The sequence below is a fragment of the Vanessa cardui genome, chromosome 13 (assembly GCF_905220365.1).
Source record: "Vanessa cardui chromosome 13, ilVanCard2.1, whole genome shotgun sequence".
NCBI classification, from domain to species: Eukaryota; Metazoa; Arthropoda; class Insecta; order Lepidoptera; family Nymphalidae; genus Vanessa; species Vanessa cardui.
The window spans coordinates 10,860,781-10,875,355 of NC_061135.1; the positions used below are offsets into that span (position 1 = coordinate 10,860,781).

The 14,575-nt window shown below is 30.3% G+C and overlaps 1 protein-coding gene across 1 annotated transcript in view; it reads left to right on the plus strand.

Annotated features, from left to right (window-relative positions):
• The window catches only part of LOC124534693, a 193,308-nt gene that overhangs the window by 50,642 nt on the left and 128,091 nt on the right, over positions 1-14,575 (plus strand). Inside the window, exon 2 of the mRNA XM_047110675.1 lies at positions 3,200-3,234. The gene's annotated coding sequence lies outside the window, so the exon portion shown is untranslated. The remainder of the gene's footprint in view (positions 1-3,199; positions 3,235-14,575) is intronic.

Sequence of the window (14,575 nt, forward strand, 5' to 3'; positions counted from 1 at the left end):
TTCTGTAAGAACAGAAAGTTGCTTTTAATTCCACACCGCTATTTCAGTGTACTATTTGTTCCACGTATTCTATCCGCTTCAATCTGAATGATTATTCGAGTAAATTCATTAATATATAATTCTTCCAATCGAAAATCTTCAGCGGTATTATTTTAAGTGGTTTATCTAGTTTTCTTTTGATTTTTGGAAGTTTGAAGTAGCTTGATGAAATATCGTAACTATTTCATATTATAAATGCAAAAATTAATTCAGATGTTACAACCAACCAACGCAACACAGAAAAAGACTTAAGATACTTAACAATCCTTCTATCTCCTTTATACGCGAAACAAGCTCTTAATGAATTTTTTTTTAAATAATTAGTTTAAACACTTTGTTATAACCTACCCCACAACTATTACCTTCTCGTATTATATTTAATTTATTAATATAACTAAGTACACAGCCACGTGGTATTAAAGATTAACGATAATTGTTTGACAAACAACAAAGTTACCGAGAGCTAAGAGCAATAATTCGTTTATTGATTGTGAGTCATTTGAAATATTTTGATTATTTGAGGGTCAAAACCAACATTGCTCGGAACCCGGTATCGTGAGATATTACGCAATATATCAAATTTATGAGGACGTTGAATTGCTATTGTAAATTCTGAAACGCTACTACCATTCAATTTTATTTGTACAAAATAAATCAGGGTCGTAAATGATACTAAACTATCAAACTATTAATTTAAACTATTTAATCAATTGGACATATCATCAATTTTCTTTGTTCGAAGTATTTAGTATTGTAAGAAGTAACGAGTCGAGATGGCCTAGTGGTTAGAACACGTGCATCTTAACCGATGATTGTGGGTTCAAACCCAGGCAGGCACCGCTGATTCATGTGCTTGCTTGTTGTTGCTGCATGCTCAGCGGTGAAGGAAAACGTCGTTGGGAAACCTGCATGTGACAAATTTCATAGAAATTCTGCCACATGTGTATTCCACTAACCCGCATTGGAACAGCGTGGTGGAATATGTTCCAAAACCTTCTCCTCAAACGGAGAGGAGGCCTTTAGCCCATCAGTGGGAGTTTACAGGCTGTTGTTGTTGTTGTTGTAGTAATGAACTTACAGCATATTCCATACACACATAGTATTGAATGAACAAGGGTAGAAGCATTAAGTCGCTTGACAGCGTTAACAATTCCATTGTGCGAACTTTTTCATACGTGACGCTAATTGGCGTTCTTGGTAGTGTGTTAATTGTGTTTATAAGAGTTTTGAATGAATCAAAAGCTTATAAAGTTCTATAAAAGTAGAGATTAGAAAGTGTTCAATTGTGGTGATTTAATAGTGAACCCTAAAATATAAAGTAAAAAATATATGCGATAATATGGCGCTGCCAAATTAAAATAGTATATGATGTTAAATACTTCCTGACGTAGTTGTAAAATAGAGGGGAAGTTTTTTTATATAATCTAAAGAATAAGATTAAAAAAAAAACAATCATCAAAGAATAAAAACATAATACATAAGCTGAAAAAATAAATATATCGTTAGCCATTAATATGTGACGAAGTTCTCTATTAAGATACTCGACTCTTTTTCGAGCGACTTTAATATGAAAATATACCATGATAAGACACAAAATTGCTTTAACAAAAATGTTCTTCAACTCTTTATCCATACTTTGTGGAATGTAGGCGTAATCGAATCAAATAAAATGCCATATTTATTTCACAAACGTCAAAATTTTAAAGAAGAATGATAAAATTTTGACTTGTTAAGCAATTTTCAAATCTATTCATACCGTATTAGAACATATATTAGTATTAAAATTTGTAAGTTTGTTATAATGTTGCGTTGTAGAGATAATCTCTTAAAATATAGACAGTAAAATTTAGTATTTAGTTTTCTAGTAGATTAAATTGTCCGCTAATACTATGCTTAATAGTTTATTTACGTCATAAAATTAATAGTTGCATAAAAACACGCAAAAATAGCTATGAAAGTAATAACTAATTGGTATTTAGAAAGTAAGGGAAAACAGATTAAATATTGAAAATAATCACCATAAATGTGAAATAAATCGGTCTATGCAGCTTCGATTTGCATCGTAAACGAGCTCAATGGATCTCGCACGCGGACTCGATACTTATCGATTACAAATCGATATTTGTCTATCAACGCACGTATAAACGATTTGCAAGAGACATTTAATTCGCCCCATCCCGTTGTTAAACAGGACGGAATGACAAATGGAAAAAGGAAAGGCACCGTTCATACCATTTAATGTGCAATTTGTATGAATACCACCGTTGAAATGAGCCAATATTGTGACAAGTTAAAGACAGAGTCCGCTCGCGTATGCCAAAACAAATATTATACTTTCCACTCTTCAAATTGTGATCACCCGATTTTACACCTTAGCACACAGTAATAAGTCATACAGAGCCCGAAATAAATACATCAATATTCATTGATAGGTTTGTATAACAGAAGGTGGCGCCACTGTCCAGTATGACACTGTATGACATGTACATACATTCCGAGGGCTTATATATGTTGAACAAAAATACTGCTTACGGAACACATTGTAATGAATATAAAATTATAGTTACTTATTGTTTCAATTGCGGAACATACAGTCTGTACATAATTTCAAATTTTGTTCACTTTTTTGCTGACCTACATACTATATATTACTTCACATATATGTACTAAAATAACTTAATTCAATAAATTAGTTTTTCGTGTGATTTCATTATATTATCTCTCTGCTTCGTTATGGAATATCTTGCCTAGTCATGGTTATCAGGACATTTTTTATTTCAATATAAAAAAAAAAACAATACAAAAATACCTTACCGAGAGAAGACGGGTCTAAATTTGCTATTATCAAACTATCAAGCAACTGACCGGTTATGCAAACAAACTTGCAAATGTGAATCAATGCACGGTGGTCCAGTACTTGCATACACACGCCGACTACGGGCGACGCCTGTCTAGACTCACGACGCCAATTTATTTTATGTTTATTCCAAACGCACTACGAATTCCTTACTAACAAATACCTATGTCATTAGATTTTTATATTTATAACTCGAGTGATCGGAATAACGATTTTATTAAATCGATTAAATTTTAAAATGTCCGTATAGGTATATAAAACCTTTTTTTTAATAATACAATTAAATATATTATGTTTTTACAGGTTGTCATAAGCTGAAATGAAGGAGAGGATATCGTGTGAGTATTCATATTTTTCATTTCTAACTAAATATAAGATTTAAAAAAAAAACTTAATACTTCAATAAAAAGGTCTTAATGTCGTAATAGTAAATTAATTTAATCGTTAATTTAGTTACATTACAATGTCCCAAAATATGTAAGATCACAGCATCTAATCGTTCGCATTTATTTTGCTCATATCCCTCATTGTACACTCCATCCATGATTTCCTATTTCCTCTTACCCTCGTCCACTTATCCATCCATATGGGACAATTATAAACATACGACAAATCTTGAAAGACAATCGTGCTGGTAAGAAATCTCCTAAGCAAACAGACCTAGTAAGCCAACCTTGTCAAAGCCAAGAAAGGACCGTTTCCAAAAAACGAACATAAAAGTTCAGTGATAGAAATATAACGTCTTCAAATTAGTAACAGTAATCTATTATAATTATGTTATGCGTAAATACGTCATCAAATTTTCCAAAATAAATATATCTCTAACTAAAAAGTCAAGCTGTATTTTTCAAAAGTACGTAACATTTGTTTTAACTAATCATAACAAATGGGTTTCTTTGATCGTATATGTTCAGTTTTAAAACCTTTATGTCGTCTGGATAAGAACTTTTTTGGCTTGACAATATTGCACTCTATAGCCGTAAATTGCTAGGCCTACCTAATGAGATTGCTTCGGTTTACAAATTGACAATAAATTATTCGAATTAAATAAAGTTTTGTCAAAGAAAATAGGACTGTTGATGATCTAGTTTATGCTTATAACTTATAAATAAATTGAATGAGCTGTCTTAGAACAGAAGAAATAAACTGACGTATGATAGAGGCTTCATAATAATTTAATATAAATAGGTAAAATCACAGGATTCTATTTTAAAATAAAGAGTACACACTTACACTCTATATTTAGCGTAATACGTATTATACGTTATACGTTTAGTTTTATCGCGTTTTAAGAACTTAAGATCAAATACTTAATCATCCTTCTGCCCATATCCCAATTTACTTCGGTCGGCGCAGCATGTCTCCTGCTTCATACTACCCTATTTGACGTCATCTCACAAGTAACATTCTTTCCAGCCATATCATCCTTCACACAATTCATCGATCGTTTCAATGGTTGTCCGCTTCCCTTATATCCATCCACATTCATGCTGAAGACCTCTCACAATATGTTCCTCATTCCTCCGTAAATACCATTATTTATTTAACATATCATTATTTATTTAACATTTTAAAACAACTCAATTTTAACAAAACGTTACACATATATTTTTACTTTTATTTAAATATCTATCTATATATTAATATACGTTAATTGATAATTATATATTTTATACATGCATCCATGAAACACTAGCAGACATAACATAGCAAAGAGCAGCGTCAAAGTGTAACCGCACTCGTTGAGTCACAATCGAAAATAGTACATAGCGTGTACAATATATTCTTTTGCAAACTATATCATTTAATATTATATTCATTTTTCAGAATATTCTAGAGTAATCTTAGGTGAGTGAAGAAAAAATGCTTGTTCCTTTTTTATTATTTTTTCTTTTAGACAGAAGACATCTATTATGTCTTGAGTACGCTCGTGTATCCACTTATTCATTAATACTAGATCGCCCAGTTGAATTGAAATTAATAAGTACTAGTTAATGATAAGGAAACAAGTCATGATATTTTACGTTTCTTTTTCCTCGCTTATTTCCAATTTTTTTAATGATAGCACTAACATTCAGTAAAAAGTAACACTAACATTCACCAAAAAGCCCGCTGACAGTGTTTGTTTTGCTCTATTATGCATAGAGATACTTAACCTTTTTGATTATTTAAATTCTATTTAATTAAGTTAAAAAACAAAACCGGGCAAATTCCATTTCGACTCACGCGCACTGAGGGTTCCCACCAGATGAATAGGCAAACAGACATATGACACAATAAATTTATTTCCTATAAAAATCGATTACTGATAAAATAAATATATATGTATTTCTCGAAAGTTTATGGAAACTTTATATCTATTGATTGCGTAGATTTGACAGCTCTATGGGACTACATATTTCAATATTTGGTATTAATTTAACTCTACACCTAAATACGTTCCTCAGAAAAGGGTGTTACCTGACTGATGAACAAATTAATAGAAGGACAACGAATTTGTATTAAATATTCCTTTTTTTAGTTACGCAACCTTGTCTCATATTTTTAGTTGAAAAAAAAGTAAATAATTGAATTCGTTAGATATTTCGATATCGTCAATTGTCGACAGGATAACAAAATTGTAAAGTATAGCGTTAGTCTATATTATATTGAAATTGATTGTCTGCTAGCGAAATATGTAAATTTGGATATCTATAATTTAATGGTCATGTAATAATTTATTTATTTTTCATTTATTTTGTACGTTACCATGTCAAAAATATTACATCAAAATCGGACCACACACCAGCTCTTAGAAGAGAGCAGAATTAAGAATAACAAGCTGTTTATATTAATGTAAACTTGTTCTAAAGTTTTATTACACACTGAATCTTCATTTTTAACATTCATTTAATACGTGGTTGATATAACAAACATTTCGTTACCGATATTGTTCCATAAATATATCAAGAACTAGTCACCCTTACAAAAAGCATTCCTAAGGGATTCGTTAAGTTTACGAGAATTCTGAGGCCTGTCTGAAAACGCATTACTGAAATTCTACAACTTGAAACAATGTCGAGCAATTTTCAATAGTAAACTATTAAAAGCTTTTATTCTTAAAGTAATAGAGGTGAAGTTTGCCTGATTTAAACTTTGATTAGAAAATTGTGAAGTTTGTACCGTGGCTATGGAATTGTGTCAAAAGATCACCATTGTATGAGTGTTGTTTGGTGTATTTCTGTCTTGATGGTGTCGATGTAAATGACAAGACGGCGGTATTTTAGTACTAGTTGTTCTTATGTCGACTTTCACTTTGGATGCCTTTGTTTATTTGGTTTTAATTAAGTTTTTGGTAGATCTTCTTTCATAGTAACAGCTGCGCGTTTGTAAATCAACAAAATTTATGGTAACTGGAGTTTTAATTGAGTTTTTGTACTTTAAAATATAGGTTATAGATAGATCGATGGGTTTTTTGGCTTATCTTGTGTACGACGTTTGCGCTGACGATGACAAAGAATTATTTTAGCTCTAAATGGAAAGTATTGAACGTAGTAGTGCAGGCTAGTGGCTAATCATTGAATTTAAATCCTGATCCGATGTTTTTCAGATCTTGAAAAGATCTGAAAAACATCGATTAAAAAGCTTTGTTATTCGATACAAGATTATATTAGTAATAAAAGCATTTCATTAGAAGCCGATGATTTTTATCAACGATAAATAATAATTGAATTAGATTAATATAAAAAATAGTATAAAGCTCCCTTAATTGGTGGAAACGAGATTCTTACCGATTGTGTAGTGTTACGTTTGATATAATCCTGTTGAATAGCTCTAAAATCCTCAAATAAAAAAGGAATCATTGGTTGGGCTTTCCGCAAGCTAGTGGCATTGTGGTATCATTGGCCATTATTCTCCCAAAGATTCAGACTTTTTGTTGGGTCGAATGAGCGTGTATATGCACGAGGGCTGTAAAAAGGTAAAGCATTTAAGCATTAAAAATAATTAGTAATACAATTTAGCGATAAGTTTTTCCATACGATATAAAGAGATCTTATAATGGATTAAAAAAAAAAACAAATTAGCATTTTATTGTAATTATTAAACTCCTACATATTCTTATTTATAATGCAGGATCTTGTTTGATGAATAAATTTATTTACTCATTCATAACGCTTGGCGCCAACGTACTTCATTATCTTAGGTTTCAGTATATTTATAGATTAGCATTTTTATTTTGATTTTAATATATTCTGCTGATACAGTATTTATCGATCATTGCATAAAGAATAAAATACTAAAAGTGAACCTTATTTATGTGTATTCAAGGTTTTCTCTATTGGACTATGAACTGTTAGACAATAATATCAGCAAATAAATGTATTTATTTTGTACCGTTAAATATACAAAAAATAATTATAATTTACTTTACCAATAAGAACTAATGTACAAAGTCGAATAGAACTGTATTAGAATGTAGGACATGAACAGATGTCATTTTTCAAAACGTAATTTTTATGAGAGCTGAAACAAAAAAAAAACTATGCACTAGGCATTTTTATCCATCAAACAGCTCTTAAAACCAATACAAATGTTAACGTAACAACATTTTTCATCGAGACCAATAAAGCGATTAATCTTCTTCCTTAATTTGAAGCTGTTTGTCCAGCATAAGCATCATCAGGATAGTTTAGAAATAAATCATAATATATTGCATAATAAAAGTCCAAACGAGTATAGTAGACACCATATATTTAATCAAAATTAAGCTCAGAAGCAAAAATATTATATACTTATGTCACTTTAATAAGACCCGTGGTAGGTGGCTGTTATTGGCGAATGACAACTGGTCCCATAATCTAAGTTCAGATAAAATCAAATCGTTTAAGTTACGACCTGTTCCAACATGTCTTGGACAGACTTTAGTGTCATTTACATTATTTATAAACTAGGTTTTTAAATATAAACATATTAAAGGGCGTTTATGATTATTTTAAATACAAATTAATATACAGTGTAGGTTTATATTGTCAAGTTGTCTTGTTAATTTGCAATTATTGTTCCTACATTCTTATCTTTTATTATCCCTATTAAATAGTATTTAAGTTTTATTTAAGTATTTATAAATTATATAAATCAATATTAAAACATATATATTCATAGGCTCTTACATAGCCTTGTGACTTACCGTCAAAGAAAAAAGATACAACTAATCAGCGAATAAGATTTAGACATAGACGATCTTACTACTTTTTAACGATGATCAAATATTCGTAACAATTGTGAGTAGAATTATTATTGATTTATTGGCCATAGTTTCAACGCAATCATATGGCATAAGCATCTGTGCGCTGTCGAAAAATAAAATATATTTTCATTCATATCAATTAAGAAGCGATTAAGCTGAATTAAGATGATTCTGGAATAGGTAGAAGATGTTTAATCCGCATCTTACACCAATCACGGAATTTACACTACCTCACACCTGAATTTAGTTATAGGTACAATTATATCAGAAATAACTGAAATACATATATGTAATATATCATAGAAAAAAGGTCCGGCTATACTGACTATATTTATATGCTAAATTTATCTTCTTTATTAACTCATACTTTTATTCGAATGGCAATACAACTGCCAAATTGGTCATGAGATTTTTTTCACATAAAACTCTATAGCTATATAATGGCCCGGCTCAGTTGGGCCAAGCACTCCGTTATCTGCGGTTACCAGACTGAGGAGACAGTCATGTATTGTTTTACTAATAATTTGAATTCAACTTAAGAACAATTGCTAAAGGACAGGCCCTGAAAAAAGTTTCGATTGGGTGATATTTAATGTAATATCTGTAATTATAGTCAGTATATTTATTATGGTCGTTCCTATCAATTGAGATTTAGAGTTTTTATCGATTTTGTTATCGAATTTATTTTATAAACGTTAAAATTGTGTTATTTATCTTACCGACCAACAAATTGCTGCAAATTTTTTGATAATCGATAAATAATCGATTTGATCGTACTGCCGCCCCGAAGACGTGTACAAATGCTTCAGGCGATACAAAAGCAACTAAGCAAAGCAGTTCGAATTAACAAACATCGAATCTTAACACACCCATAAATTCTACTTAATCGGTACCAATTGAGATATCAGAATTTTGGGCATACAATATTTTTACAAAATTGAACTCTATAACCTTAGTAAATACTGACTATATTTAACAATCAAACTTAGTCATTTTCGTCTTCTTTATCTCACGCCGATGCACGAGCACCTACATTGTCTCGATTGATTTTATACTCAATAGCGTTTTGTTAAGTTTCAAACTTCGAATGTAACATCGCTATTGAATTTTGGTCCGAGAAGTCTTAAGGCGGTCTCACACGTCGTGATCGCTAAGGTACACGGTAATCATAAATCGAGGTCCAATAGTTAGCTCGCGTAGCCCTAAGGCGTGTGAATGAACCTTCAAAGTGGTTGCCAATATATTTTTGCTCTTGTGCGATTTCCTCGTAACTCGCTTACTTTCTTTTGAAGTTGAAATCTCAAATATTTAATTTAAATGATTTATGTCAGACAGAAGTGTCAGTGCTGTGAAATTTTCATTTTTAATGTTTAATTTGATTTCCGTTACGAAAATGGTGATATATTTATTATATTTATTATCAAATATCTAGAATTTTAAATGACTTATATTAATGCATGTAGCATAATTTTAAGTACAAAAATAATAATAAAATTAAGCTGATGGTAGGACTTTATGCAGCTGTCTGCGTAGTTTATTCTAGCGCTCCGTAGTTCGTAGCAATAGAGTACTATATTTCAATAGTGTCAAAACAAAACTTTTTATACAGAAAGTTTTTATATCAAATTAAGTTTACCAAAAAGAAGAAAATACTGAAATTTAAACTGAATATCATAATTTCATATTTCTGCCATTGACTTTTAAAGAACTCCTTCATCAAGAATTAATCCTAGCTAAATTATGAGGTCTAGCTAATCACAAAAAACATAATTTTCATAAAGTGTAAAACTGAAAAGCTTAGGTTAAGAAGAAGTGTTTCTAATTCTGCTTACAACATTGACATAACACACTCACACACTAATATTGACACAAAGATTTTATAATAAACTCAATATCTAAATGACGAGTCATTATAATATTTTAAATTATATAAAAATATATGTGCCAGTTCATTGACACTTTCAATATCGTAGTTTGTAAATGTATGGTTTTATCGCAATCGTAAAAATGTCGTAAAATACGACACTAGAAGATGCACGTGCCATATTCCTGTTTTATGTGAAAATGATAGTATAGTGAAAACTGTTTTGTTAATCTACATGTGGCTTTTAGAACTATTTTAGGGCGTTAATGAAATGAATTCGTGCGTAATGAATAAACTGCGTGGTTTTACACAAATCCAGAGTTTTTGCGTGTTGCATTATAAACCTAATGACTCATGTAGCGACATATACATCAATTTTTATTTAGCAGCATTTTATTCTCTAAAAGGAAAAGGCGGAAATAGTCCAGCAGTGGGATGTTTATAGGCTGTTGCTATTACGAAAAATAATGACGACGAGAGAGTAAGTGCTCTTAACCGTTAACCGTATCGTTTTGTTATATTCCTAACATTATCATGCCCTGGATGACTCGAAATCATAAATATATCTATGTATCTAATCATTATTCGTAAGCCAATGTAATTACAGGCGCAAGGGATATAACAAATCATTGTAACCAGAACATGGAATAAATAAAGCGTGGGTGGTATCTTCCCAGTTCGACTTGCACAGAATCTTACCACTAGTATCGCATTTAAGATAATTTTTTCTGTGGATCTTAAGAGTTTTTTTAATAGTCAATATTATTATGTATTTGCTATGTTGTGAATATTAAATTAGCTTTAGCTTTGCATATGGAAATTTCAAAAAAAGAACAACCGTTTACCTATTTCTATGACTACTGGTAATAAAAATTATTGACGCGTGAAGTTAATTGCTAATTATGATTTGAAATTGAAAAAGTAATTTTCTAAATAAATAATTGTCTAATGATCCTTAGACTGTTAGTTTGTTACTACCAAATATATAAAATAATAAAAAAATATGTATATCACTTTTATAGCAGTAATATCGCTCATGAGAATCATTGGAAGCGGGCCCTATATTCAATAAAAAAAAAACAATAAAATAAACTTTGTAGTAATTTTGTAAGAGTAGTTCATTAACAAGTATTTAAATAAATCACCGTCGATAGAAAATTACAGTAATAAAGTTTAAAACGCAATTAATGTATTGAACGGCGATTTAGAGGTCGTAAAGTAACCCATAATAAAAGTTAACCGTAAAATTTGATACATTTAAAACGTCTCATTCAATGTTTACATTTGAAGAATTCTAATCATTTATCTGTGGAATGTTTGACATTAAAGAATTATAACCAAAAGGACATGCTTCTGATTCCCACGTGTACGTCACTAAGAAAAGCAGGATTGCAACGCTCTAATAAAAATGCTGTATTTTTGAAAAAAAAAGGATTCCATGTTCTTTATTTATGCACCAAATATATACTTTCATAATACAAATTATTAAAACTTTTTAAGTTAAAATGGAATGTTCTCAGCTCGAAAATTCAAAATATTTTGAGATACTTCGCAACTATCTGGTTGCAAGCATATTTAAATTTTCATTCACTTACACACTTCACTCATTTTCAAAATCATCACTAAAGCAAACCAACTTGGATTGCTTTGATGTTACGACAATACTTAATGTCCCTAAATAATAAAACTCTTTTATATACCCCATTTTTTAAAATATTAATAAGCTTAAAATTTCCGTACGAACAGTCTTTAGAGGAAATAGGTTTCTAAAGACTGTTAAGACATTCACCATCGGACGTGAAATTTTTTTTTTGGTTGAATGTTTTCTTTATATTCTGATGAATTAACAAAAGCTTTACTATTAGGATTTCGAACAGAACGCTTAATGTCCCGAAACTTATTAGCAATAAAATTATTTCCCAGACCTTATTATTTTATAAAGACTCTATATAAGTCTATCTATAAATGCATCTGATACGTCTGATTTGATTTGCTTGACTTTTTCAAGGTTTTATTCATTAATACGTGGAACCCTAAAAATGAACATATTGTACACCACAAATCCGTCAACTGTCCGTAAAGTAACACATTTGTAGCAATTCGTTATTTTGAAAGATAGGCATAGAAAAAATACTAATTAGAGTGATTTGTCAACTTTGAATTTATTTTTTAATTTTATAATGGGATTTTTCAGTTTAGGTGACGAATTTTTTATAAAGGACTGTTTGATTTAATGGGAGCATTATTGTGGTCATCATTTTCTGATCGGAAAACTGATAAGTATCGAAATTATCCGAAATTAATATTGTTTTATTTTGGCACATTCATCGTTAACCTAACACGAATTACATTTAAATGAATATATTTTATGACTTAGCCCTGTTAGTTTTATTCCGATATAGATGTTCATTAATATCGAAGAAATGTCGTCACATTTCAACCATAAACCGCATCGCCTGATAACTTTTGATAAATAAACGCATAAAAGAAATAAAAAGGATTTTACGACTGAATGAGATGCGGTGTAAACATGTCGACAGATTAAGTAATAAAATACGCTTTTTACTAGCGTAAAATGGAAGACCAAATCATATAGGTAGCTTATGTTAGGTGCCGTTTTATTAATAAATAAGGTTTAAGGTATTAAGTATTTTATTAAATACTAGATGGCGCCTCTGTACTTAAGCGAGTATTAATAGAGACGCTGGTTTTAGCGGCTTTATTTTTTCTACATTTAAAGATTAATAATTAATTTCGATTTTTAATGTTTTAATTTGTTGGAATTTAATTTCTAGAGTGGAAGTATGATATAAGGAAATGATATGTGTCACGCACGGTCAATTATATATTAATAATATTATTTTTAAAGAATTTTCTAGTAACAATTACATAGAAAAAGGTAACAAAATTATACAAATTTTGCTATTCCATTAGTATTATTTATACTACTTACTTAAATACAAGGGAAAAGATGCAATAAATGCCTAGTTTTTTTAAGATTAAATGTGATAGTAATAATAGTAGGTAGTTCCGTTTTGACCAAATGCATTATTCCGATCCCAGCCGTAAACTCCTTACGATTGAGTATTCTCTGAATCAAACGTGTGATGCATTTATTATTTGAAAGTTCTATTTTGTAGGGCTCTCGTATTGTTTTCGTAGAATTTACTCTTTACCTAGTTCCCATGATATATTAAATATTATCTCGCACAATTCAAAAATATATATCGCACATAAAATTTGACTCAACTCTGAGTATTTTATTTTGTCAGTTAACACGCGTACAAAATGTTTAAACGTCGAAAAAATAGGCTACTTAATGTTTTTATAAATAATACGTCAAGCAATATTTAATATATTCGTGTGATTTTGCAATATAAAACGGCTAAACTAGGTGTGCGAATTACGACGTTAACGAGCGAACATTTCGCTGAGAATGCGATGATAAATGAAACGAGAGGAGGAGCTACCCTTCGTTTTTCATTATGTCAGCACAGCTAGCTATATTTAAGCTACATCGAAAATCTTGTTTAATAAATTTTACGATGGTTAATTACATCGCGGTATAGAACTTTAAAATATCTTAAAATATCAATACAAATTCCATCGTATCGCCATATTTATTATTATAATTTATTATGATAATGCAATAATGTACAACATAATATATCCCAGTTCTTAAATAATAATAAAGTAAGTACGTATATAATAAAGTAACATTCAAGATTGACAACCTCTGTGGTCGAGTAATGTGTACAATGGTTTTCTTTGGTACGCCACTCCGAGGTCCCGACTTCGATTACCGGCTGAGTCGATGTAGAAAAAGTTCATTAGTTTGCTATGTTGTCTTAGGTCTGGGTGTTTGTGGTACCGTCGTTACTTCTAATTTCCATAACACAAGTGCTTTAGCTACTTTAATTGGGATCAGAGTAATTTATGTGATGTTCAATATTTAATTAATTTTTTAATGATTTAAAAATAGAATTTGTCAAATAATTAAAAAAGAAATATAAAATTAGGATGGATTTATTTTACAATACAACAAAAAGCTTCTCGAAGTGACAGCTCACAACTTCATAACATAATCTAATAAACACATTTCATATTCTCAACATTGACCTACTGTTTTCAATAAAATAAGCATATACACAAATAACACAGTGAATTGTATGCAGGTGATAATATTTTGAATGAGTTGTGAAATCATAACACAGAGAGCAATAATACAACAGTGGGTCACCCGCGAAACATCGGGTTTATTCAAAAGATTTTATAGTAAAACCTATGACAGGGTCTGTTTTGATTTCATTTTCGTTGTAAACTGCAAGTCACTCATCTATATTTGGCTCCAATATGATGATACCTCTTTTAAATGAATTTTTGAATTTCCATTTAGATAAAAATAATATATTCGTTTAGTTAGAACTGGAGTCTGTCGATGGCAATATACTTTAATTTTGTTTTCGTTTTTCTATATATTTTCTCTTATACAGTCATAATACCGCTCTCAAACAGACCAGTAACTTATTTTCGCACTCTATATTAAATTATTTGTTAAATCCTCTTTAATTTTGCGCACATCTAAGCC